Genomic DNA, 25,502 nt, shown 5'->3' on the forward strand with positions numbered 1-25,502 from the left:
AGGGCACCTCACTCCGGTGCCTCTTGCATCATGTTGTGTTTTTTTGCTGTTCTCCAATGTTGTTGCACAATGTCACTTCTCCCTTGGGGTATGGGTCTCTCTCCCTGCCCAGAATCAGCGCAAATTCCTTTCTTAGCTATGATCAGGTTGGATTGCTCCCAAAGTCTCACAGCTTGGCAGCATTTAGTGCTAGTGTAGTGCGATCCCACAATGAAGTGAGTGCCACATTGTTATTCAGTGCAGGTGAACCGAGATGGTCTTTTCTAGGAGTGTGCTTCCCAAGAGCCTGATGTCCTTCCTTTGTATGCAGGGCTATGTCTGAGTCTAAGACAGCACGTAACCCTGTGGCTGCACACAGCCCTATAGTTTGGGGTTCCTGATTTGTCAGACTCCCCTCCCCCGCATTATATAACCCTCTATAACCCCGATAAGAACATTTTACATTTCTGGATCAGCTGCCACAACAGTCTCAAAGCACTTCTCAGCCATTAATCCATTAACCCTGACAGCCTCCACATGCAGGGGAGACTCCTTTGCCACATCTTCCAGATGAGGCAAAGAGCAGTGAACCAAATTAACTGAGGTCACTAAGGACTTGGCTACACTGCAGAGTTGCAGCAGTGGTAGTGGCTTTACAGCGCTGCAACTCACTCACTGTCCACACTTGCAAGGCACATACAGTGCTGTATCTTCCTGGCTACTCCACCTCGGCCTGGGGAATAACGACTGTAGCGCTGCTGATGCAGCACTGCTCCTTCAGTGTGGCCACCAAAAGCGCTGTTATTGGCCTCCAGAGGTATTCGGAGGTATCCCAGAATGCCTGTTCAGCCACTCTGCTCATCAGTTTGAACTCTACTGCCCTGGCCTCAGGTGACCCACCCTTTAAATGCCCCAGCAATTTTAAAAATCCCTTTCCTGTATGCTCAGCCAGGTGTGGAGTGCAATCAGTGAATCTTTCCAGGTGACCATGCCTCCACGTGCCAAACGAGCCCCAGCGTGGAGCAATGGTGAGTTGCTGGACCTCATCAGTGTTTGGGGGGAGGAAGCCGTGCAGTCCCAGCTGCACTCCAGCCATAGGAATAATGATACCTATGGGCAGATATCAAGGGCCATGCTGGAAAGGGGCCATGACCAGGACATGCTGCAGTGCAGGGTTAAAGTGAAGGCGCTGCGGAGTGTCTATTGCAAAGCCTGCGAGGGAAACCGCCACTTCGGCGCTGCCCCCACGATCTGCCATTTTTACAAAGAGCTGGATGCAATACTTGGGGGTGACCCCACCACCACTCTGAGGACCACGATGGACACTTCAGAGCTGGGGGAGGAGGAGGAGGAGGAGGAAGAGGAAAGCGAGAGTGAGGGTACTGGGGTGGGGGGAGACACCCCAGAGTCCCTGGAGACATGCAGCCAGGAGCTCTTCTCAAGCCAGGAGGAAGGTAGCCAGTCACAGCAGCAGGTACTTGGTGGAGGACAAACAAAGGAGCAGGTTCCCGGTAAGCGGCTTTTATTTTCATGATGGAAATTTTTCGGCAGAAGAGGGAGGATTAGGGCTGCATGCATGCATGCCTAGATGCGGAATAGCGCATTGACATGGTCTATCACGTCGCGGTAATCGGCCTTGGTAATCTATTCAAAAGTTTCAGCCAGAGCGTGGGCAATGCGCTTGTGCAAGTTTATTGGGAAAGCCATGGTGGTCCTTGTCCCAGTCAGGCTAACGCGTCCGCGCCACTGTGCCGCGAGGGGTGGGGGGACCATTGCTGCACACAGGCAAGCTGCATAGGGGCCAGCATGGAATCCACATTGCTGTAGAAGACCCTCCCGCGCTTCCCAGGTGACCCGCAGCAGCAAGATATCTTCCAGGATCAACTGCTGTGGAAAATGTTGGGATAGTGTTCAGTGTAGGTGTCCCCTGCAGCTGTTTGCTTTCCCCAATGCACAGAAACCCCAGTACAGCCCTGAACCAATCATTCTCCCTTCCCACGTGACCCGCAGCAGCGAGATATCTTCCAGGATCAACTGCTGTGGAAAATGTTGGGATAGTGTTCAGTGTAGGTGCCCCCTGCAGCTGTTTGCTTTCCCCAATGCACAGAAACCCTGAGGACAGTAGAGCCCTGAAGCAATCAGTCCCCCTTACTCACAATTTCAGGGCTCCCGTGGGTTATGTGCACTCTCTTTGGGATGGGAAAATCATGCTATTGTGAAGATTGTTACACTCCTTAACTGTGTTGAATAACTGTCTGGTATAAACAATGCTGCCTCTGTTAAGTGTTGCATTTTTTGCCTTTACAGAAGCAACCTTGAGATCTCAGCTGCCCGTGTTATCAACGTCTCAAAGACTACAAAACCTCTGGAAGAAGCTGCAAAAAAGCAAAGAAGACATGCTGCAAGCGGTTATGCAGCACTCTGTCACAGAGAATCAAAAAGTGCAGGACTGGAGGGAAAGGGAAAGCAGGATCCGCCAGAAAAATGCAGCGGACAGGAAGAAAAGCATAAAGCAGCTGATAAGCATCCTGGCGTGCCAAGCAGACTCTATCCAGGCACTCATAACCATGCAGGCAGAGCACTACTGCGCCCGCCCCCACCCATCCCAAAGCTCTTTCCCTTGTGCCCCAATGTCAGCTCAAAACCCCCTTCCCCAGCATCCAGGTTCTTACCACCACCAGCTGCCCCCAACACCTGTATGTTCACCAATCAGCCCTGAGAACTACGACCCTTACCCTCTGCACTCAACCCCCATCACCATGCAGTATAGGCATCCTGAAGTGCAGCAGTCATTGCACAGCACTCCAGACAGGACATAATCAAACCTGTGACTGTACAGTTCACCACCCCACCCCCCTGCCCTTTTAGGTTCCCAAAAAGTTGTGTGTCTGTCAATAAAGTAATTTTCTTTTCAATAAATGAATTCTTGGCTTTGAAAACAGTCTTTATTATTGCAGAAAGTCAAAGATACCTTAGCCCAGGAAAGAAACAGGCACTGCAAATCAGCTTGGGAAACACAGATTCCTAACAACATTGTAACCACTGCACTTCACTCCCGTGCAAGGCACCAAACATTACTGTTGGTTTTCAGCCTCAAATTCCTCCCTCAAGGCAACCCTGATTCTTGCAGCCCTGTGCTGGGCGTCTCTAGTAGCCCTGCTCTCTGGCTGTGCAAATTCAGCCTCCAGCCATTGAACCTCGGAGGTCCATGCCTGACTGATTCTTTCACCCTTCCCTTCACAAATATTATGGAGGGTACAGCACGCGGATATAACTGCAGGGATGCTGCTTTCCCCCAAGTCTAGCTTCCCATACAGAGATCACCAGCGCCCCATTAAACGGCCAAAAGCACACTCCACAGTCATTCGGCACCGGCTCAGCCTGTAGTTGAACCGGTCCTTGCTCCTGTCAAGGTTCCCTGTATATGGTTTCATGAGCCACAGCATTAGTGGGTAAGCGGGATCTCCAAGAATCACAATGGGCATTTCGACGTCCCCTACTGTGATCTTCTGGTCTGGGAAAAAAGTCCCAGCCTGCAGCTTCCTGAAGAGGCCAGTGTTCCAAAAGATGCATGCATCATGCACCTTTCCGGACCAGCCTGTGTTAATGTCAATGACACGCCCACGGTGATCCACAAGCACCTGGAGAACCATAGAGAAATACCCCTTCTGATTAACATACTCGGATGCTAGGTGGGGTGGTGCCAGAATAGGAATATGCGTCCCATCTATTGCCCCTCCACAGTTAGGGAAACCCATTTGTGCAAAGCCATGCACAATGTCCTGCACGTTCCCCAGAGTCACGGTTCTTCTTAGCAGGATGCAATTAATGGCCCGGCAAACTTGCATCAACACGATTCCAACGGTCGACTTTCCCACTCCAAACTGGTTTGCGACCGATCGGTAGCTGTCTGGAGTTGCCAGCTTCCAGACTGCAATAGCCACCCGCTTCTCCACTGGCAGGGCAGCTCTTAATCTCATGTCCTTGCGCCGCAGGGTGCGGGCAAGCTCCTCACACAGTCTCATGAAAGTGGCTTTTCTCATCCAAAAGTTCTGCAGCCACTGCTTGTCATCCCAGACTTCCATGACGATGTGATCCCACCACTCAGTGCTTGTTTCCCGAGCCCAAAAGCAGCATTTCATGGTGCTGAGCATTTCCGTGAATGCCACAAGCAATTTTGTGTCGTACGCGTTACGCGACTCGCTATCATCGTCGGACTCCTCATCACTTTGGATCCTAAGGAATAGCTCAACTGTCAAACGTGATGTGCTGGCGAGACTCAGCATATTCCTCAGCAGTTTGGGCTCCATTTCCCACAGAAATCACTCTGCACAGAAACCATTGAGAGAGTCAAGATAGCGCCAAACGTGGACGGAAAAACAGGGATTGCTGGGATGTGATGCGATGCATCACGGGGCGTTGGGACAGGAAGCAGAATGACCCACCAACCTCCGCCCCCTTCCCACAACTCACAGCGCCAGAATGGGAGGAGGTGCTCTGTGGGATGGCTGCCCATACTGCACCACTCTCAACACCGCTGCAAATGAGGCCACACTGCAGCACTGGTAGCTATCAGCGTGGCCACACTGCAGTGCTTTCCCTACACAGCTGTACGAAGACAGCTTTAACTCCCAGTGCTGCACACCTGCAAGTGTAGCCAAACCCTAAGAGAGTCACTGGTGAGAATGGAACTGGGCTCCCTGGCCATCCCCACCCTACTAAGCACTTTTCCTCTACCCTGGTATCCCCTGCCCCGAGTCCAGCTGGGAGCATAGGCGAAGGAAACCAGGTCTCCTCTCTGATGCCTATTGGAATGTAATGGAGGGGAGGTTGGAGTAGGAGGATGAAGGTTCTGCTGTAACACAGACACTGTCTCTCCCAAGCTGGGGCATTTGGCATGTCCACCAGCTGCTCCTCACCCCACCAGCAGACACTTTCCCCTTGCCAGAAGGGAAAGCAGGGCCCTAAGCCTGACAACCCCAGGGAGAATGGGGAGACGTCAATGCTCCAGGTCAGCCTGATTGACAGGGTGGGCAAGCTAATGAGGGAGTCAGGAGGCCAGGGAGGTCCCGTCCTCCTTGTGAGCTGGAATTGCCTGGAACAGAGTGAGGCCGAGCTAAGGGGAGAGCAGGGGCCTGAGTTAAGCTGGGGAGTAGGGCTGTGTCAGCCAGAGAGAACCAGAGAAGCAGCCCAGGGAGCAGATCTGCGTTGGGAGGAGAGCTACAGCAACCAGACCCAGAGAAGCAGCTCAGAGGTCCGGAGGCAGGGCAGCAGTAGTGCTGGGGCTGGAACAGTCTGGAACCAGGTGCGATGAGCATCTGAGGAGAGCGAAGGAGAACTCTGGGCAGCAGGTCCAGTGCAGGGAGATGCCCCCAGGCAAGATGCCTTGCAGGCCAGACTTGGAGGGGGACTGTAACCCTGATGGGGACAGGGAGGCTGACGCTGGGAAGAAGAGCCCTACCACCTGTGCAGCAAGTGGCCAACCTGTGGCATCCCTGCAGCACAGCCAGGGCCTGGGATATGTGAGGAACAGACTGCGAACTGCCCTGATATTTCAGGGATGGCTGTTTATGGTTCCCTGCGCCCAGAGTGGGGTGATGGCTATTCCTTTAACCTTTCCCATCCCCCCCTTACTTTTTGTAATTAGTTGCTATTTAATAAATTGTATTTGCTTTAAACTGTATATAATGATCAGTGTGTCAGGGAAGCGTCCAGAGTGGAGGGAATACCTTGGAGTGGGGACACTCTATCCCCTGCCCTAAGTGACTATGCCAAGATTGGGGGTCAAGCCTCCAGGAATCCTGGGCCCAGCCTTGTTGGGGTTAAGAGGACTCTGCCACACTGGAGTGTGGAAAGAGAGCCCTCAAGGGCAGGGAAGCCTCTGGGTAAAGGGACTGATGACTCAGATCCTTTCGCTAGCCCCTTTCACCGGAATAGTGTATAAGCCACGAAAGTTCCCCACAATAGCAGGATCATTCCCCCACTTACACAGGTCTCCCCTCTGATGCCCCTGGGAACCCAATGGAGGGGATGCTGGCGTAGGAGGATGAAGGTTTCGCTATAACACAGGCACCGTCTCTTGGAAGTAGAGTAAGCTGAGTTGGCATGTCCACCGGCTGCTCCTCACTCACCCCACTTTCCCCCCAAGAACCTGAGACCCGCCTGCAGCCTCCGCTCTCACTGCCGCAGCCGCTGTCCCCTTCAAGGGCGGCCGCCGTCTTCTGCTCGCCCCGGCCCCCAGCCCCGCCCGGATCCGGGCCCCTCCCGGGGGCAGCCGGCCTAGCCAATCGGGTAGCTCCCCTGCAGCCTGGGGGCCGGGATGAGATCACTCCCGGCCCAAGCAGGCGGCCCCTGCTGCTCCTTGCTGGCGTCGCGCCAGCCTCCGCGTTTGCCCTGTTCGCCCGCGGAGTTCACTGCAAGGCCTGCCTGGTCTGGCCGGCTCGGGGCCCTGGCCGCCGCCCCTAGCAGGCGGGGTAAGAACCCGCCGGTTCCTCTGCGAGTTGCTGCCGCCGACCCTGGCAGGGTGAGTGCTCGCGGCGCCATTGTTTGAATAAGAGGGCGGGGAAGGGGGAGCAGCCTGCAGCTGCTGGAGGGAGAGAAACTGGGCCCGGCCGGGGGGATGTTCAGCTGTCGCCGCTTGCAGTTCCCATGCGAGTTTGCAAGGAGTGGGGTGCCCTATGCCTGCGGGCAGGGTGGGTTTAGCCACAGCACCAGGGGAGTTAGGCGGTGTGCACCTAACTCCCCTGGGTGCTTTTACTAACCCCACCCGAGCCACGCACCCCTTTATAGTGTGTGTCCCTCTTGCCACATATTTATCTATGCCTGTCTACGAGAGAGGCGCTGCAGTATGTGTCTCATAAAAATCACTTACTAACTTCAGCCCTAGAACCCCCAGGAGCTCCGCCTGGCTGCGGGACCGAGACATCCCTAGGAGTTTCCTGCTGGATTAGAAACATTTTGACAGGGAGCAAAGGGCCAGCGTGGAACTGGAGGCTGCTTGGCGTGGTCCGCTGGCAGGAGGGAGTACTGGGGAGTTCAGTGCGGGGAGAAGCTGGCTAGCTGCTGTTCCTGTCATGTGCCTAGAGGAGGCGGGTTGCTGGCCAGAGCGAGATTCCTGAGTGACTGAAGGGACGAGGAGGGATCCAAGGCATCAGTATAAGATTCTCTGCTTAGGGTGTCCCGGGGAAAGGGAGGGCCACCCTTTACACTCCCTATCTAGACAGGAAACAGACTTGCTTGGGAGACTCTGCGCTGCTGGGAAGGGATTGGATTCTCGTGCTCCTGGTTAGGATATTATGCTATCCACCACTGTGGGCAGCATGTTCTCTCCCCCGACCCTCTTATGGTTCCTGGAAGTAGCTGCTTCAGTAGCATGGTGCATGTGGCAGTACTGCAGGGAAATACTGATTGCAGGGCTTTGGTGTCAGGCTGGGAGGCGGTGCTCACAAAACTGCAGGCACACAGCATGGGTTTAGTGGCATTGTTGCAGGCACAGGCTGGGCACTTGATCCCAGACCTAGTTCCATTAGGGAGCTCCCTGTGAAACAAATCCCTGTGTGCAGTTCCTACTGGGCAATTGGTGTCCATAAGTATGCCAGCTGGCTCCAGTGTTTGGGGAAATGGGCATAACAGGATGTGAACCTTTGCCCAGAATTTAAACCAAACACGATGTTCCAAAAAAGTTCAATTAAAAGTGACGTTGTCAACTTGAAAGTTATATTTCCTCCTGAAAATATTTGCTGTTGTTATAGATGACACTTTGATTCCTATTGGTGAAAGAGACAAGAGGGGGCAACAACTCTATTTCTTTTCCAGTTCATTTTGTGCATTTGACAACAATTGCTCTTGCCAGTTTCATTGTTTTGTTGCAATCAGGTGCACTTCTCATCTCATGGCTTAGCATGAGGACATCATTCCTAATCCGTACTCTTCAGCAAGGCACTCGCTTATGGCATGCTCTGTCCCAGGCCCTGGTCTGCAGGAAACTCACCCCTTCACATCTGAATAGATTTGTAAGGCCAGGATGAATCACTGTTATCTAGTGTGGCCTACATGACACAGGCCTTAGAATTTCCTTCAGTGATTGCTCATTTAAACCCTATCTTCTGGGTGAGCAAATGTGTAAGTACTTATATGGCCCCCATCATCATAGAATTCACTTGTTTTCACAAGTACCATCATCCCCATGGTCTCTCGCCATTGGTCCCTAAGTCACTTGACCAAGTCCTCCCTCTTCAGCACAGCAGGGAATTAAACCCATCTCTCCTGAGTCTCTAGCTAGCACCCTAAGCAGTAGACAGTCCCTCCTGTGTACTAGGCCCTGCAACAGGGTGGTCAGCAATGGAGCTGAAACAGAAACCAAAGAGGCAACTGGCAGGAGTGTGCAGAGTGGAAGGGCAAGGGTGGGCCTGAGCATATTTATTGGTATTGGTCTTTATTCCACCCAAAAGACCCTTCTGAACATGAGCAAGACAACACGAACCCCTCTAACAGCTTTAAAGGAATAGGGATATTTTAAAATCAATACTATTTAAAGGGGGATCTTAAAAAAATCCAGTTTCTGATAATTCGACAGTTAGAGTGGACAGTATCCCTTTAAATGACCTTCCTCTCCCCTCACCCCCCAGTTCTGAGGCATGATGGGAAAAGTAGAGATGGCATCAGAGAATTTTAGAATAGTTTTCTAGGGCTGTTTAAAAATGATAAAGTTTAGGCACTAAACCTCCAGCGCTCATCTCTCACTGGGCTGGAATTGGTGCTGGCTGTTTGTCTTTGCTCCAGGAAGAAGAAATGAGAATCTTTCAGCATCCTGTCTTCTTGTGCCATGGCAGGAAGACAGGAAAATCTGGGTTGGGGCCTGAGGGCGGAGAGAGCAAAGCTGGATCTAAGAGAGAGCCAGCTGGGAGGGGGGAGAAGCAAAGATGGATACAAGAGGAAGCCAGACACTCAGCATGGTTGTCTGGAAACTTGTAGACTGTGCTTCATTGATTGGGAGTTCTGGTAGCCCACAGCAATGTCCTGGCACTTAACTAAGGGGAGGTACCAGCTCCGTAGTGTGCAGACCCTTCAGTAACAAAGTGCTTGGGTTTATTTAATTGCCTAGGTGGTTTGTCTGTTTTCAGAGCTGATTGGCCAGAGAGAGCATACTCCAAGGTCCATTCAGCATATGCAGGCTGGCATGTCCCTCTGCTCTCCTCCCCCACTCCACTAACGAGATCAATGGGGGCATTATTTACATGCCAGGTTTTGACACACAGAAATCAATCCTTGCCTGTAGTTTTGGCCAGAGGCGGCCAGATGACACTGATTTCCCGCCCCCCCCCCCCCCATGAGTTTGAAACAGATGCTTCATTCAGATCTGGGATGTACAGAATGGATGATTACACCATAGAATGATTGCCTCTTCATCAGCTTATTAAGCACCAGTCACTCTATGGCACCTGAAATAATGGAGAGAGAGTCTCTTCCAGGGGTCAGGGGCAGGAAAAACAATGTCCAGGGCCTGGTGGGGTAATGTAGGGGTCTGAGCATCAGGTGTGATAGGTTAGTGCTATCTGGACACATGTGATCAGCTTAGCCCTTCCAAGGCAGGTAAATGGGAGTCACCTGTGTGGGGAAATTTCAGGAGAAATCATAAAACTCCAAGGCCCTACTTGCCAGGTGTGGCTGAGCTAAGCATGCTTCTGTGATGCAGTAGTGACTGTCTGTGTGGGGAGTGGGAGAGCAGGGGAGGACTTTAGGGGATGGACGATGCCAGGGCCTGTAACCTGAGCTAGGTAAGGGAGGGGAAAGGTCAACACCTTTGCCTGGGAAGGGGAACAAAGGAAGGGAGTGGCAGGAGGGAAGCAGTTTGAGTTTGGGCTTGGGGCTGTGTGGGTGGAATTCAGGGTATCCTAGCTAGGATCCAAGCACCCTGAAAGCCCAAAAGGGCTCGAGGGAGGGGTCCTGACTGTGCCTGCAAGCTCTGCGGTAACTGGTGTTCCTGTTGTCCAATAAACCTTCTGTTTTACTGGCTGGCTAAGAGTCACTGTGGGTCCCAGGAAGAGGGGTACAGGGCCGGACTCCCCCACACTCCGTGACAACTGGTGGCAGCGGCGGGATATACTGCACCCCGTGGACGGCGCTTCCTGCAGTAAGTGACTGGGGAGCAGTAAAACGAAGGGGTGACTAACCCCTGGGAGTGTGTGCCCAGTGAGAAGGACTTTGCAGTAACAGGGTCCCCCGGGGGATTGCAGCGAGCGGTCCCAGGGGCGAAGGAGTCTGCAGCTCGACCCTGGCAGAGAGGTGGTGACCTCACGAAGGGCTGGTGCACTAGGGGTCCCCCTGGAAACCGTGGGGAGCGGCGAGCACCCCGGCCTGTGAGTGGCCAGCAGGAAGATGTATGCCAAGCGGCGCAAGTGCGACCTGGTGGAGCTGTGCAAGCAGAGGGGGTTGCGCCCGGGGAGACGCACCAAGGACCAGCTGATTGCCCAGCTGGAGCAGGGAAACCGCACGAATGAACGGAGCTCTGTCTCTGAGGGAAGCAGCCGGGCAGATGCAGCGCAGGCACCAGTGTCTGTCCCCGCTGGGAGTGGTCAGCCGGCAGACGAGGGCTTCCCGAGACCCCCCCTTCCTAGGCGTAGGGGAAGGGCGGGGAGGAGCCCAGTGTATACCGAGGGCACCGTGACACCCCCGGCCAGCAGGGGAGCCTCACGGCGAAGCTCACCCCCCAGCAGGGGATCCTCCCGGCAACGCTCGGCATCCGTGGAGCGGAGGCGGCTGGAATATGAAAGGGAGCTGAGACGGGAAGAGCTCGAGTTAAAGAGGCGAGAGCTGGAGGAGAAGGCGAACCAGCGTGAACATGAGGAGAACCAGCGTAAACATGAGGAGAACCAGCGCCAGCGTGAGTGGGAGGAGAAGGAGAAACAGCGTAAACATAAGCTGGAGCTGGCCTGGCTGAGGAGCAGTTCGGCTCCGGCTGCGGTGAGTGAGGGGGGACCCAAGCCTACAAAGAGCTTTGATAAGCACTTGCTGCCCCGGCGTAAGGAGGGGGAGGACATAGATACCTTCCTGACGGCCTTTGAGAATGCCTGCGAGCTGCACAGGGTTGACCCTGCAGACAGGATCGCAGTTCTCTCCCCCTTACTGGACTCCACAGCCGTGGAGGTGTACAGCCGACTGAAAGGGGCGGAGGCAGGGGACTACGAACTGTTCAAACAGGCCCTGCTCCGCGAGTTTGGGCTGACTCCTGAGATGTACTGGAAAAAGTTCCGGAGCCAGCGTAAAACCCGTGAGGTCACATACCTACAACTGGTCAACCGGGCGCAGGGGTATGCCCGCAAGTGGACAGCTGGGGCTCAAACTAAAGAGGACCTGCTTGACCTATTCATACTGGAGCACCTGTACAAGCAGTGCCCGTCCGACCTGAGGCTGTGGTTGATGGACCAGAAGCCGGAGAACCCGCAGCATGCAGGCCAGCTGGCCGACCAATTTGTGGACAGTCGGGCAGGGGATGGCAGGGAGGAGTCTCGAAGGAGCAGGCCTGCCTCAACGCAGAGAGAGAGTCATCATGGGACCTCCCAAAGGGGGCCTATGGAGAACCCCCCCAAAAGGGGAACATCCAGCGGCAGGTCCCTCCGACCCACTCGAGGGGACCCACGAGATATGGGCTGCTATTGCTGTGGCCAACGAGGTCACATACGGGCCCAGTGCCCCAAGCTCAGGGACAGACCAAGCAGACCCAACCCGCAGAGGGTGGACTGGGTAAAAACCCAATCGGAGGAGGGGCTACATTCCCAGGAAAGGGGGGTTGGCAACATACCACCTGTAGATGCTCCAGGTTCCGGGTTTTTGGTTTACCGGATGGGCGCGGGGCTGCCCCTCCGGAAAGAGTGCATTGTTTCCCTGGAAGTGGATGGGAGGAAGGTCACTGGGTACTGGGACACGGGCGCAGAGGTGACGCTGGCCCGGCCCGAGGTGGTGGCCTCAGATCGGATGGTGCCCGACACCTACCTGACCCTGATGGGCGTGGGCAGGACCCCATTCAAGGTACCTGTGGCAAGGGTACACCTGAAATGGGGGGCCAAGGAGGGCCCCAAGGATGTGGGGGTACACCAATATTTGCCCGCTGACGTGTTAATGGGAGGGGACCTTGAGGACTGGCCTAGTAACACCCAGAGTGCCCTGGTCGTGACTCGTAGTCAGAGTCGGCAAATGGCACTGCTCCCTGACAACGGGGAAGGTACTCGACCTGAGGTGCAGGACCCTAACTCAGGGAGCGGGGAACGCCCAGCGGCACGGTGCAGAGAGGCTGCGGCCTCAGACCCAGCCCGCAAGAGAGAGCTGGTCCCCATTCCTGTCCCAGCTGCTGAGTTCCAGGCTGAGTTGCAGAAAGATCCCTCCTTGCGGAAGCACAGGGACCGGGCTGACCTTAGTGCGGTACAGACCATGAGGAGAGGTTGCAAGGAGAGGTTCCTGTGGGAGAAGGGGTTCCTGTACCGAGAATGGGCTCCCCCAGGGGAAGTAGAATCATGGGGGATCAGGAGGCAGCTGGTGGTTCCCCAGAAGTTCCGTCACAAGCTGTTGTACCTGGCCCATGACATCCCTCTCGCAGGGCACCAGGGAATCCGGCGCACCAGGCAGAGGCTGCTACAGAACTTTTACTGGCCTGGGGTCTTTACCTATGTCCGACAGTACTGCCAATCCTGTGACCCCTGCCAGAGGGTGGGGAAGGCCCGGGACAAGGGGAAAGCGGCTTTGAGGCCTTTACCCATCATAGAAGAACCTTTCCAGAAGGTGGCCATGGACATAGTGGGACCCCTCAGCAAGATGACCCGGTCAGGGAAGAAATACATCCTGGTGATGGTGGATTTTGCCACTCGCTACCCCGAGGCGGTGGCCTTGTCCTCTATCGAAGCGGACACAGTGGCAGATGCGCTGCTGACAATTTTCAGCCGGGTGGGGTTCCCCAAGGAGGTCTTAACGGACCAGGGGTCCAACTTCATGTCGGCCCTGCTCCGGTCCTTATGGCAGAAATGTGGGGTCCAGCACAACTGGGCCTCAGCGTATCACCCCCAGTCCAACGGGCTGGTAGAAAGGTTCAACGGGACGCTGAAAATGATGCTAAAAACATTTATGAACCAGCATCCGCAAGATTGGGACAAGTACTTACCTCACCTGCTGTTTGCGTACAGGGAGGTACCCCAGGAATCTACCGGGTTTTCACCTTTCGAACTGTTGTATGGAAGGCGGGTGAGGGGGCCCCTAGACCTGATGAGGGACGAATGGGAGGGGAAGGCCGCTCCCGAGGGAGAGTCAGTGGTGGAGTATGTCCTGACCTTCCGGGAAAGACTGGCCGAGCTCATGGGCCTGGCCAGGGAGAATCTGGCCCGAGCCCAGAGGAGGCAGAAGGTCTGGTATGACCGCACAGCACGAGCCCGTGCCTTCGCCACCGGGGATCAGGTGATGGTTCTTATCCCCGTGAGGAGAAACAAACTCCAGGCCGCCTGGGAAGGGCCCTTCAAGGTTATCAAGCAACTGAATGAGGTAAACTATGTGGTGGAGCTGTCAAACTGGGCACATCACCGTCGGGTGTACCATGTGAACATGATGAAACCATACTATGACAGGGGGAATGTGGTGTTGGCCGTGTGTGGACATTGGGACGGGCAGGGAGATGACCCCTTAGTGGATCTATTCCCTGAGACAAAAGCTGGTTCCCCCCTGGAGGCGATTCCCCTCTCTAAGCAACTGACCCCGGGCCAGCACGCTGAGATCAGAGGGGTGCTGCATCTGTACCGACAGTTGTTTTCCAACCAGCCTGGACGCACTAATTTGACTGTCCACCGGGTGGAGACCGGGTCACATGCCCCTATAAGATGCTCCCCTTTTCGGGTCACTGGTAAAACTGCCCAGGATCTTGAGAGGTCAGGGACATGCTGGCTTTGGGGGTGATTCAGCCGTCTTCCAGCCCTTGGGCCTCGCCAGTGGTGCTAGTCCCCAAGAAGGATGGGTCAATCCGGTTCTGTGTGGACTATCGAAAGCTCAATGCCATCACCGTATCTGATGCCTACCCTATGCCCAGGCCTGACGAGCTCCTAGACAAGCTGGGAGGTGCTCGGTACCTCACCACTATGGATCTTACCAAAGGCTACTGGCAAGTGCCGCTGGACGCAGATGCCAGGCTGAAATCGGCCCTTATCACCCCTCTGGGGCTCTATGAGTTTCTGACCCTGCCCTTCGGCCTCAAGGGAGCGCCGGCCACCTTCCAGCGCCTGGTGGATCAGCTACTGAGGGGGATGGAGAGTTTTGCCGTGGTGTATATTGACGACATCTGCGTCTTCAGCCAGACCTGGGAGGACCACATGTCCCAGGTTAAACAAGTCCTAGACCGACTCCGAAAGGCTGGGTTAACAGTAAAGGCTGAGAAGTGCAAGGTGGGGATGGCTGAAGTATCTTACCTGGGCCATCGGGTGGGGAGCGGCTGCCTGAAGCCGGAACCAGCCAAGGTGGAGGTGATCAGAGACTGGCCTGCTCCCCAAACCAAAAAGCAGGTCCAGGCCTTTATTGGGATGGTGGGGTACTATCGAAGGTTCGTGCCCCACTTTAGTGCCATAGCTGGCCCCATCACTGAACTGTGCAAAAAGGGGAAGCCAGACAAGGTGATCTGGACTGAGCAGTGCCAGGAGGCTTTCCGGGCGCTGAAGGAGGCTCTGGTTAGTGGCCCAGTTCTGGCAAACCCAGATTTTGACAAACCCTTTATGGTGTTCACTGATGCCTCAGACACGGGACTGGGGGCAGTGTTAATGCAGGAGGATGAAAAGGGAGAGAGACACCCCATCGTGTACCTGAGTAAGAAGCTGCTACCCTGGGAACAAAGCTACGCGGCCATCGAGAAGGAATGCCTGGCCATGGTGTGGGCCCTTAAGAAACTAGAGCCATATCTCTTTGGGCGACACTTCACCGTGTACACCGATCACTCTCCCCTGACCTGGCTGCACCAGATGAAAGGAGCCAACGCCAAGCTCCTGAGATGGAGCCTGCTCCTGCAGGACTATGACATGGACGTGGTCCATGTGAAGGGAAGTGCCAACCTGACAGCGGATGCGTTGTCCCGGTGAGGGGGCCCTGAACTTCCCCAGGTCACTGGGCAGAGTGACCCCGCTCAGTTCAGTCTCGAAGGGGGGAGAGATGTGATGCAGTAGGGACTGTCTGTGTGGGGGGATGGGAGAGCAGGGGAGGACTTTAGGGGATGGACGATGCCAGGGCCTGTAACCTGAGCTAGGTAAGAGAGGGGAAAGGTCAACACCTTTGCCTGGGAAGGGGAACAAAGGAAGGGAGTGGCAGGAGGGAAGCAGTTTGAGTTTGGGCTTGGGGCTGTGTGGGTGGAATTCAGGGTATCCTAGCTAGGATCCAAGCACCCTGAAAGCCCAGAAGGACTCGAGGGAGGGGTCCTGACTGTGCCTGCAAGCTCTGCGGTAACCGGTGTTCCTGTTGTCCAATAAACCTTCTGTTTTACTGGCTGGCTAAGAGTCACTGTGGGTCCCAGGAAGAGGGGTGCAGGGCCGGACTCCCCCACACTCCGTGACAGCTTCATGGGCCATTCTCCAGTAAGACTGGAGGCTATCGGGAGTCACACCAGTGTGACCGCCCTACTGTCCTCAGAGAGAGTGGGGTGAGCCTTGTGGTCTGACTCTCATCCCACCTTCTTCCAGGCAGCTGGCAGCCATGGGGCTGAGAGAAGGGGGTGGAGCCTGCATTTTTAGCCCTACTATGGTTGGGCCCTGTGCATGGGCTTGTTGTTTTTCCCTTAGGCCTCCAGGCAGAGGCTGGATGCAGCTTGGTCCTAGCAATCACAGAACCCTTTTCCTAGGAAGTTACGCTCTGGTGTCCAGTCTGTCCTCTCAGTGTGCTGTGCACAGGTTGGCTGGTTCCTTGCATGCCAGAGGTGGATTTTGCAGCCCTGCTGAAATGCAGCCTTTGGGCTGGAGATGGGCAGAGCTAAAGGAATATAAATAGCCCTAGTTATGTTACTTTATTATGGTTGGTTCAGTCATAGACGAATCTGGCCTCTCTAGCATATTTTGTCCTCTGAGAGGGCTGGCAGGGCAGGGGAGAGTGCCTGGGGTCTATTTCATGGGCAACCACCACTGTCTATCCCATGCCCCAATGCTATTCCTGCCATGGTGTTACCCATGGTCCAGCCTAGCTGGGCCCCCCATGCATTCCCTCTTGATCACCAACAGCTGTGGAACCTCACCAGTAGCTGAAGGGGTTGCCAGAGCCTAGGAGTGAGGGTATCACAACCAGGTCACAGTAGCTGGTGGTAGAGTTGGGGTGCAGAGCTGGGGCTGGGTCCCTGCACACCCCTTCCCAGATTTTCAAACTCAAATACAAATGCTTATTTATTGTGGTAATACCTAGGACCTGCAGTCATAGATTAGGGCCCCCTTGTGCTAGGTGCTGTATTGCAACCGGGTTTGACTCACTCCTGTTGGCTTTCCTGGGGATTAGCTCTGTATGCTGGTGTGTTCTCTTGTGGTGATCTCACCACCATCACTTCTGCTCCACAGACCCACGTCACTCCCAAGATCACAGCATCCTCTTCCTGACACAGCCTTTTGGCTGTGCCACACTCCATGCTCCCACCTTCCAGGGAACAGTGTCACAGTCCCTCAGTCCAGCCATTTCCTCAGTGGTGGGTGGACCCAGGCCCACCCACTACTCTTGGTCTGGGGACCCTGTAGGTGGCCACCACTGGCTGCATCTCCACTGACTCCTCTGTAGATCTCCCTGGGCCAGTTCCCCACAGCCCTAGCACTCTTTGCCCTTGCCTCAGGACCTCAGCCTGCAGATCCATGGAGCCCACCAGGAGCTATGTTTAGCTCCCTGGGTCTCTGCCTGCAGCATTGCTATGTCCAGGGTGCTCGTTCCCCTCCACCTGCAAGGCAGCCATTCTACCTTCCTCCTCAAGCTTCAGGGGGTGACAAACTGTTCTGTACTGCAGCACTTCTTATATGGGCCTGTCCAGCCCTGACTGGCTGCTCCTATAAGCCCTTCTGTGATTGACTGCTTCCTACACAGCCTCCCTAGGGCTCTATTAACCCCCGAGAGCCCAGTGTAGGGCAGACGCCCCATCATACACCCTCCCCCTTAAAACCAACTGCTGGGGGGGGTATTATCTTCTCTGCTTCCCCCGCAATTGTGCCCACAAGACAGCCCTCTCCTGCCTCAGTTTCTCTACCATGAGGAACTGGCTATTCTGCTCCATGCTGTCCCCAGTTTTCCTTCTCTGTGCTTTTGCATTATCTTGCACTATTTGCAAGGCCAGCTTGGTAGCTTTCAGTTTTTCCCATAACCCTGGCCCTTGCTCTGCAGGCTCTCCCGGTATCCCTTTTCCCAGGGTCTGAGCCCCTACCACAGCTTGTCCTGCTACAGTATGGATTCCCTTGTCTGTCTGGGTCCTCTCCATCCCACTCATCAGATCCACCATCTCTCTACCATCCCCTGCTGAGCATGGGAGATAGCCCCCTGCCTGGTCCATGGTCATCACTGCCACATTCCTTGTGGCAGCCCCTGGCCTAGCCAGATTCCTGAGCAGTCCTCTTCTATCCCACCATCTCCTAAGGGAGCAATGCTATTTGCTATGGCCCTCTTCATGGCACCAGAAGCAAGTCCTTTGTCTTCCCTGGGCCATGTTCCTCCCATTGTTCTTCCTTTGCTTAGCCCTTTCCCCTGGGCTAGCTTCGGCCCTGCAACTAAGAGGGCACTCCCTTCTCACGTGCCCCTGTTGTCCACAGGGGCAACATGCCCATCCCCTCCCTGTTCTCACAGGTGGGACTCTCTTGGGCACTTGCTTCTTCAGTCTCAGGGAGAGGCTTCTGTCCCCCAGCCTAGTAGGGGAACTCTCTTCCAGTGTCCTTGTCCAGAGACACAACATTCACTCAGCATCTATGGACCCCCTCTCACACTAGCTTAAGTATGTAGAGCTGCTGCTCAGCTAGCTGTGCCACAGAGACCTGCAGGTACTCCTGCACCTCCCGCTATCTCTGTTGGGTCTTAAGTACCTGCAACAGCAGGGCCTGAAGTTGCCCTGGGTGCTTGTCAGCCCCTTTTCATAGGGGGCACCGATTCAGTTATCCAATCTGGGAGGGTATATAAACCCTCAGCAAAATATGCTTCTGCATATTGCAGCTCCATTGTCTCTCCACGTTTACTGTCTCTCAAATAGTCTTTCTAATTCCCCTCGTATCAAGGGCAGCAGTCAAACAGTCTCTGAGTTCCTCACCCAGTCCCCTTCCTTCAGGGGCAACCAAATACCCCATGTTCTCCAGCTCCCCACTGCAACCCCTCCTGCTGGCCATCCTATAGATCTCCCTGGGCTACTTTCCCACAGCCCTAGCACCCTCTTTGCCCTTGCCTCAGGGCCTCAGCCAGATAGATCCCTACAGCCCATCAGGAGCTGCCTTTAGTTCCTTGGGTCTCTGCCTGCAGCATTGGTATGTCCAGGGTGCATGCTGCCTTCCACCTGCAAGGCAGCCAGTCCATCTCCTTCCTCAAGCTCCAGGGCATAACTGGAAGTGTACTGCAGCTCTTCTTATATGGGCCTGTCTGGCCCTGTTTGGCTACTCCTATAAGCCCTTTGGTGATTGGCTGCCTCCTATGCAGCCTCAGGTCTCTATTAACCCCTGAGAGCCCAGTGTGGGGCAGGTGCCCCATCACATGAATGAACACAATACAAAAAGGGACCCCTCTCTCCTTTTTTTAGGTCCGTCAGTGGCGCCAGGATGGGCAGGAATGGTGTCCCTAGCCTCTGTTTGCCAAAAGTTGGGAATGAGCGATGGGATGGATCACTTGATTAACTGTTTCTTCCCTCTGGGGGACCTTGCACTGGCCACTGTTGGAAGACAAGATACTGGGCTAGATGGACCTTTGGTCTGACTCAGTATGGCTGTTCTTATGAGTGTACACACTTATGGACACACAGAGTGAGTACCAGTGCATGCAGCCCTCTCCCCAATGGCTCTGTCCATGTCAGGTGTACCGGAAAGTTTCTTTATGCATGGCTTTGGAGATCATGCTTCCCAGGGTGCCATCCTACAAAGCCAGTGTCTGGGATTCCCCAATAATCCTCCGCTGAGTCCCTCCCCGCTCCTCCCTCCCGCCATCCTAGGCTCTTTCCCCACAGGGAACTGCCTCTGATTCAGTCAGGCCCAGGATACTTGAGATCATGTCATTGCTGCTGCTGCTCCTTCTGGTGTTCCGTTGGTGGGGAAAACCATACCAGGCCTTGCCTCATCCCTGGGCTCTGAGATCATGGGCGTTGATCAGGGTGCTACTTTTGGCCCAGCTTCAAAGACCCAGATGGAGAGAAGGGCCGGGGTGGGAGTGGGAGGGGAAGAGGAGCCTGGGTGGGCCCAGGAGCCAGAGCCCGTCCCCTCCTGCTGAGCCGTGGGTATCTGAGCGGCTGCTGCTGGTCCAGACTGTGGTGCAGCTACAGCTAGGGTGACCAGATGTCCTGATTTTATAGGGACAGTCCCAATATTTGAGGCTTTTTTTAATATAGGCTCCTATTACCTCCCATGCCCTGTCCCAATTTTTCACACTTGCTGTTTGGTCACCCTAGCCACAGCCCAGTAGAGAATAGTTTCCAGTCTCTCCTCCCCACCTCTCTGCTGAGCCCATAGGGCTATACTCCTGCTCGCCTCCAGGCCCCAGGCTGACGGGAACCTTGAACTGTTCTCTCCCTCACCTCCAAAGATCCCCAAATGGGATGTATTGGGGAGGGGGAAGTAGGGGAAGAAAGAGAGAGAGAGAGAGAAGCGGACAATTCCCCACAGTGGGGGAATGCCTAAGTGGGGAAGTGATGAAATGCCAGTGACGAAGGATTACCCAGTGGGTAGGACACTAGCCTAGAACTTGGGAGACGTGGATCTAATTCCCTGCTCTACCACAGACAACCTGTGTGACCCTGGGCTAGTCCATTTATTCTCTCCGATCCCCATCTGTACAATGGGGACAATAGCACTGCCCTACCTCAGGGGGTATTGTGAGGTTATGTGGTCATGGGGCTGTTTATGTACCTTAGATGGTGAGATTTCCAGTGTTGGGAAAGGACAAATCCCAAAGTTGTGCGGGGGTCCCCAGGGATGCAGAGGGGGAGTTAAAGGGCAGATGAGGGGTGGCTTCATAAATGTTTCTCTTATAAATGTCTACCTTTAGCTAAATAAATACTGCATTTCAAGAGGCACATTCTGCACTGGGAGAAGTAGCCTATTGCTAGTGAACTTGTTATTCCTGGCCCCTAGACTCTTAAGTGAAAGGATAATTTTCTTCCCTCCCCAAAGAACAAGTTTGACACCTCTTCTATAGCCCCACCACTCCCAGCATTCCCTGCTGTGCTGACCCCCATTCTAGGCTAAAATCAGGCAGAGACTGATCCCTTAAAGGGCCAGCCTGGCCTACTGCAGTTTGGAAACAGACTATTCCTTGCTGGTTTTTCTCTTTCTGCTGGTGGAGGGGCAGGGTTGGAACTAGAAATGGATGAAAGAATCTGTTCCAGTGTAGGGGTTTTTGGATTGCAAGAGAGAAAATATTGGGGCTAGCACAAATCCTCACCTCTCCTCTGAGAGAAATACTTTAAAGGAGATGGGGTGAAGGCAAAAGGAAAATCTTCCTTCAGACATTTTGAAACCTTGGTGCATAATTTTAAACATGTGGATAAGGGCAGATTGGTTAGGTCAGTGGTTCTCAAACTTTTGTATTGGTGACCCCTTTCACACAGCAAACCTCTGAGTGCGACTCCCCTGATAAATTAAAAATACTTTAACACCATTATAAATGCTGGAGGCAAAGCGGGGTTTGGGGTGGAGGCTGACAGCTTGCTACCTCCCATGTAATAAGCTTGAGACCCCCGAGGGGTCCGGACCCCCAGTTTGAGAAACCCTGGGTTAGGTTGTTTTCTTGTTGTATCATTTCCATTTAGGAGTTGGCCAGGGCAGAATATTCAGTTCAATATGCAGGGTACAGATGCAGTGTTGCCAATCCTTGCAATATTGGATGTTTTACTTACAGGCCCAGCTTCTGGAGATAAGAGATTATGAGAGAATCCCATCTTCTTATTTTTAAATGAAAGTTTCTAGCCCTTATGGTTGCAGAGAAGCTGGAAAATTAGACCCGAGTGCATCTTAAAGGTCAAAACCCAGAGGCAAAGAACCCCAGTTTTTTTAATCACCTGATTTTTAAACCAGTTTTAGGATTGTTGGGGCCCTGATTCATGATTTTTGAACCTTTGGATTTGTCTCATGCAAATGATGGGTATTAATACCCGAACTTTAACTAAAAAGTGAATTATGCCTGAGCTGGTGACTTCAGTGTACTTCCTAATGGACAAGTGTCCTCATCACAGAGCACCACAGCTGACACTAAGTGCCCCCCTTGTTCATGATCTCAGTGGAGAGGCTGAATTCCCCTTTCAGCCTAGGTTTGGTCTCTTCATGTTTGTGCTGGGAGAACCTTGCTCTGCTCTGAAGCTAACTGTAGGACTTCAGTGTCCAGAGGCGCCCCATGGATTTCTTTGTGTTCTATCCATGTACAATACAAATCATTCAGTAAAGGAAACCCATTATTAATTTGCTTTTCCTGTGCTGGTAAGAGCATCAGTTGGACAAGCCACACTTCCCTAGGAAGAGCAGGTTGAGAGAGCAAGAGCATGTAGCTAGAGCCCTGCAAATCTGTGGATATCCACTTTACAATCGTGGATATCCGCATCCGCAGACCTCACACACTTGGGGCAAGCTTGTTTAACAGGCGTGCTGTGCACTGACTTAGCATGTGTGAGCATAACTCTCTAGTAGCAACTATAATGCCCTGCTACTTAAGCGTGGTTAACAGTTATTCTTTTTGCTCAAGTGGTTCTTGTGCTGAAGGCGTTAGGTTTGATTCCTTTGGGTGCTTTGAGCATCTATGCAAAGGGGATAGGTTCTTTTCATATCCCATATGCTTTCTAGGGAGTAAAGTACTCTTCTGAAATGGAGGTAGAAATTCTGTATCTCTCTAAAAATGGAGTTCACTAGTAAATAGGGCATGGAAACTAATGATTTATGTTTTCTGTGGTTTGTATTTAGTTTACTAAACAGCACACGCTCTGTGAAAGTGTGGTAATCAAGATTTTAAATTGTTTACATATGTTTGATGAAGTGACTTTGTCTATTTATATACTTGTTCAGGGCCAGATTCAGATATAGGGTTGCCAGGCATCTGGTTTTCGACTGGCATGCCAGGTTGAAAGAGGACCCTGGCACTGCTGACCAGACCGTTAAAAGTCTAGTCAGCAGCGTAGTGGGGGCCTGGCGCTAAGGCATGCTCACCATCTGCCCTAGCTCCGCGCAGTTCCCGGAAGTGGCCACCAGGTCCCTGTAGCCCCTAGATGCTGGGACAGCCAAGGACTGGGAGGCCTTGCGTGCTGCCCCTGCCCCGACTGCTATTTCCACAGCTCCCATTGGCTGGAAACTGCTGAGGGGGGTGGTGCCTGTGTGCACAAAGGCAATGCACACCACACAGAGCCACCTGGCTGCCTATGCACCTAGGGCTGCAGGGATCTGGCAGCTGCTTCCTCAGAGCCGTGGTAAGCACCACCAGGACCCTGCACCCCAACCCTTTGCCCCAGCCCGGAGCCCCATCCTTCATCCCAAATCCCTCATCCCTGGCCCCACCCCAGAGCCCACCCCCCCAGACTGAGCCCTCACCCCCCACATCCCTACGCCAGCCTGGAGCAGGGTTGCGTGGGGGGAGAGGGGGCACAAGTGGGACAATTTACTCTGGGCCCCGCAGGGGTCCCCACAAGAAGGACTGAGGCTCCCCCTGCCCCCGCCATCCCCCCGGCACCTCAGCGCACGCGTCCAGGAGCGTTCCTGGACAGTGCTGCAGCCATGTGCCTCTGGCGGGGCCTGAGCTCCTCCCCGCTCAGAGCCGTGTGGTAAGGGGGCAGGGCTGCGAGCTCCAAGCCAAGTGGCAGGAGCTCTGGTCCCGCTGGAGCTCACAGCCCCGCCCCCTTACCACATGGCTCTGAGCGGGGAAGAGCTCAGGCCCCGCTGGAGGCACACGGCTGCAGCGCTGTCCAGGGACGCTCCTGGACGCGTTCGCTGAGGCTCTGGGAGAGGGGGTAAGCGGCCGGGGCTGGGTGGGAGTGTGGTTGGATAAGGGGCAGGGAGTCCCGGGGACTGAAGAGTCCTTTTACCTCTGTACTATAGTTACACTGTTGAGGTTTGCACTAATGTAGCTAATGCCCAGTCAGTGTTTCCATCACAATCAGGGTTTTAATGAGGGTGTTAATAGAATTTCTCTGCCTTGAAATTTGGTATGAAAAGATATAGGGACTAGATAGCCATGGAGGTTGCTGGACTTTCCTTTTCATCTCTTGAGATCCAGGACCAGCTGGTGCGCAGGAGTGCATTCTTGGGGGATTATTAATGTTACAATAGAACCTAGAGACCTCAGGTAAGATTAGGGCCCCATGATGCTAGGCACTGGTCAGACACCCAGCCCCACAACACTTCTTACCTGAATGGACAAGACCAACAAAGAAAGATTTATTTCCGTTTTAGAGATGGGGAACTGAGGCCTGGGCTGTAAAATGACTTGCCTCAGGCAAGACAGAAAGTCTGTGACAGCCAGAATTGAGCGCACACTGCGTATACTCCAAACCAGCTCCTTAACCACAAAACCATGCTTTCTTTCTGGGGACTCTCTGTTAATATTCCAAATCCAGAACAAAGCTGAGGTGTTTTCCCCTGCCACTACAGACGTTTACTCTCTCTCTCTGCATGTGATAAAGCATCACTGCCAGAGATGACTCAACCCTGGGGCTCATAAAATACTTCTCAAGATCAAATACTTTGCTTGTGGAATGGAGCAGATTGGACCAAGCATTTGGAGTTTAAACACAGCAACCCACCCAGTCCTAGGACCTAGAGCTGGGCAGAAATATTCCGGTTAAGTGTTTCTTTAAAGTTTAGTATTTGTTGAAATACAAGTGTTTTGTGGAGTTGGTTTGGTTTCAGTTAAACCTGCCTGGTTTTCTGCCAGGTCACCTGCTTGGCTCCTAACAACCCACCTGCCAGACTGGCTCAGAATCCAGGGCTCCATCCTCCCTGTTGAAATACTCTGCAAAATAGGATTTCCTTCTCCACACAGCTCAACAAGGGACCAGGGTGGTTGGATAAGGGGCAGGGAGTCCTGGGGACAGTCAGAGGACAAGGAGGGGGCAGAGGTTCTGGGGGTGTGGTCAGGGGACGGGGAAGTTGAAGTTGAATCATAGGCATTTGGGGGTCTGTCAGGACTCGGTGAGGGGTTGGATAGGGGTTGGAGCAGTCAGGGGACTGGGAACGGAGGGGGTTGGTGGGGGGGTCACAGGGGGGAAGTCAGGGGACAAGGAGCAGGATGGGTTGGGATTCTGGGAGGGGGCAGTTGGGGCAGGAAGTGGATGGGGGTCGGATGGGGGCAGGGCCAGGCTGTTTAGGGAGGCACAGCCTTTCATACCTTAAAGCTCATTCAGCAGTCTGAGGCTTGAAGACAGCTATTTAACACCAAGAGCCAAGCTGTTATCTTTTCCCTTTTCCTTACATTTAATTTCAGTGCCATAGGGAGATTCATGTCAGGGGAGAGAAGCTTCATTTAAAATTAACCACTTTAGATTAACAGTAATAGAGCCAAGAGAGCCATGGGGGAGGGATCACATGAGAAGAGCAATATCTACACCACCTATCTCCTTCTCAACCCTACCAAGGGAGACCCCCCCCCACCCCTGCATTCTCCGAGGCTCCAGAGATTTTACTTACTGGTCCTCTGTCCAAAGCCTCATGCATCAGATGAGGAGCGCAGGTTGCATGTGCTGGACATGAGATGGGTGCTGGCCTTCTACATCATCCATTCCATAAGTCAACGCAATTGTTTGTTGCTGTCGTGGACGAGATGAAGGGCTGCTCGGTGTCAGTACAGAGAATTTTGTCTTGGATCATGGTATGCATCTGCCACTGCTATGAGCTGGCAAAAGTGCCCCTGCCAGCAATCAAAACTTCATTTCACTAGAGCACAGGCATCTTCAGCGGTCTTCCTGGTGCAGGTGCTGATCCAAGAGATCTGTTGGGCTGCCAGGTCGTCCGTCCATACGTTTGAATTGCACTACGCACTGACCCAGCAGGTGCGATACGGCACTGGCTTTGGCAGAGCTGCGCTGCAAGCTGTGTAACGGTGAATTCCAAGCCCACCTCCATTGATACTGCTTGCAAGTCACCTAGAATGGAGGCAAGCACTCGAAGGAAAAAACGGTTACCAACCTTTCATAATGGTTATTCTCCGAGATGTGTTGCTCATGTCCATTCCATTACCCGCCCTCCTGCCCCTTTGTTGGAGTTCGTCAGCAAGAAGGAACTGAGAGGACATGGGCTGGCAGTACCTCATATACTGTGGTGTGAGTGCTGCACGTGGGAGGGCGTCGCAGCCGGCCCTATGAATACTGCTAAGACAAATATCTCTGGCCACGCACA

At 53.8% G+C, this 25,502-nt stretch overlaps 1 protein-coding gene across 1 annotated transcript in view; it reads left to right on the forward strand.

Moving 5' to 3' along the window:
* Positions 1-6,328: 6,328 nt before the first annotated feature.
* CD276 (CD276 molecule) overlaps positions 6,329-25,502 on the forward strand; it is an 83,482-nt gene continuing 64,308 nt past the window's right edge. The window contains exon 1 of the mRNA XM_030577335.1: positions 6,329-6,502. The gene's annotated coding sequence lies outside the window, so the exon portion shown is untranslated. The remainder of the gene's footprint in view (positions 6,503-25,502) is intronic.

Source organism: Gopherus evgoodei, chromosome 10, assembly GCF_007399415.2.
Source record: "Gopherus evgoodei ecotype Sinaloan lineage chromosome 10, rGopEvg1_v1.p, whole genome shotgun sequence".
Lineage (NCBI taxonomy): Eukaryota > Metazoa > Chordata > Testudines > Testudinidae > Gopherus > Gopherus evgoodei.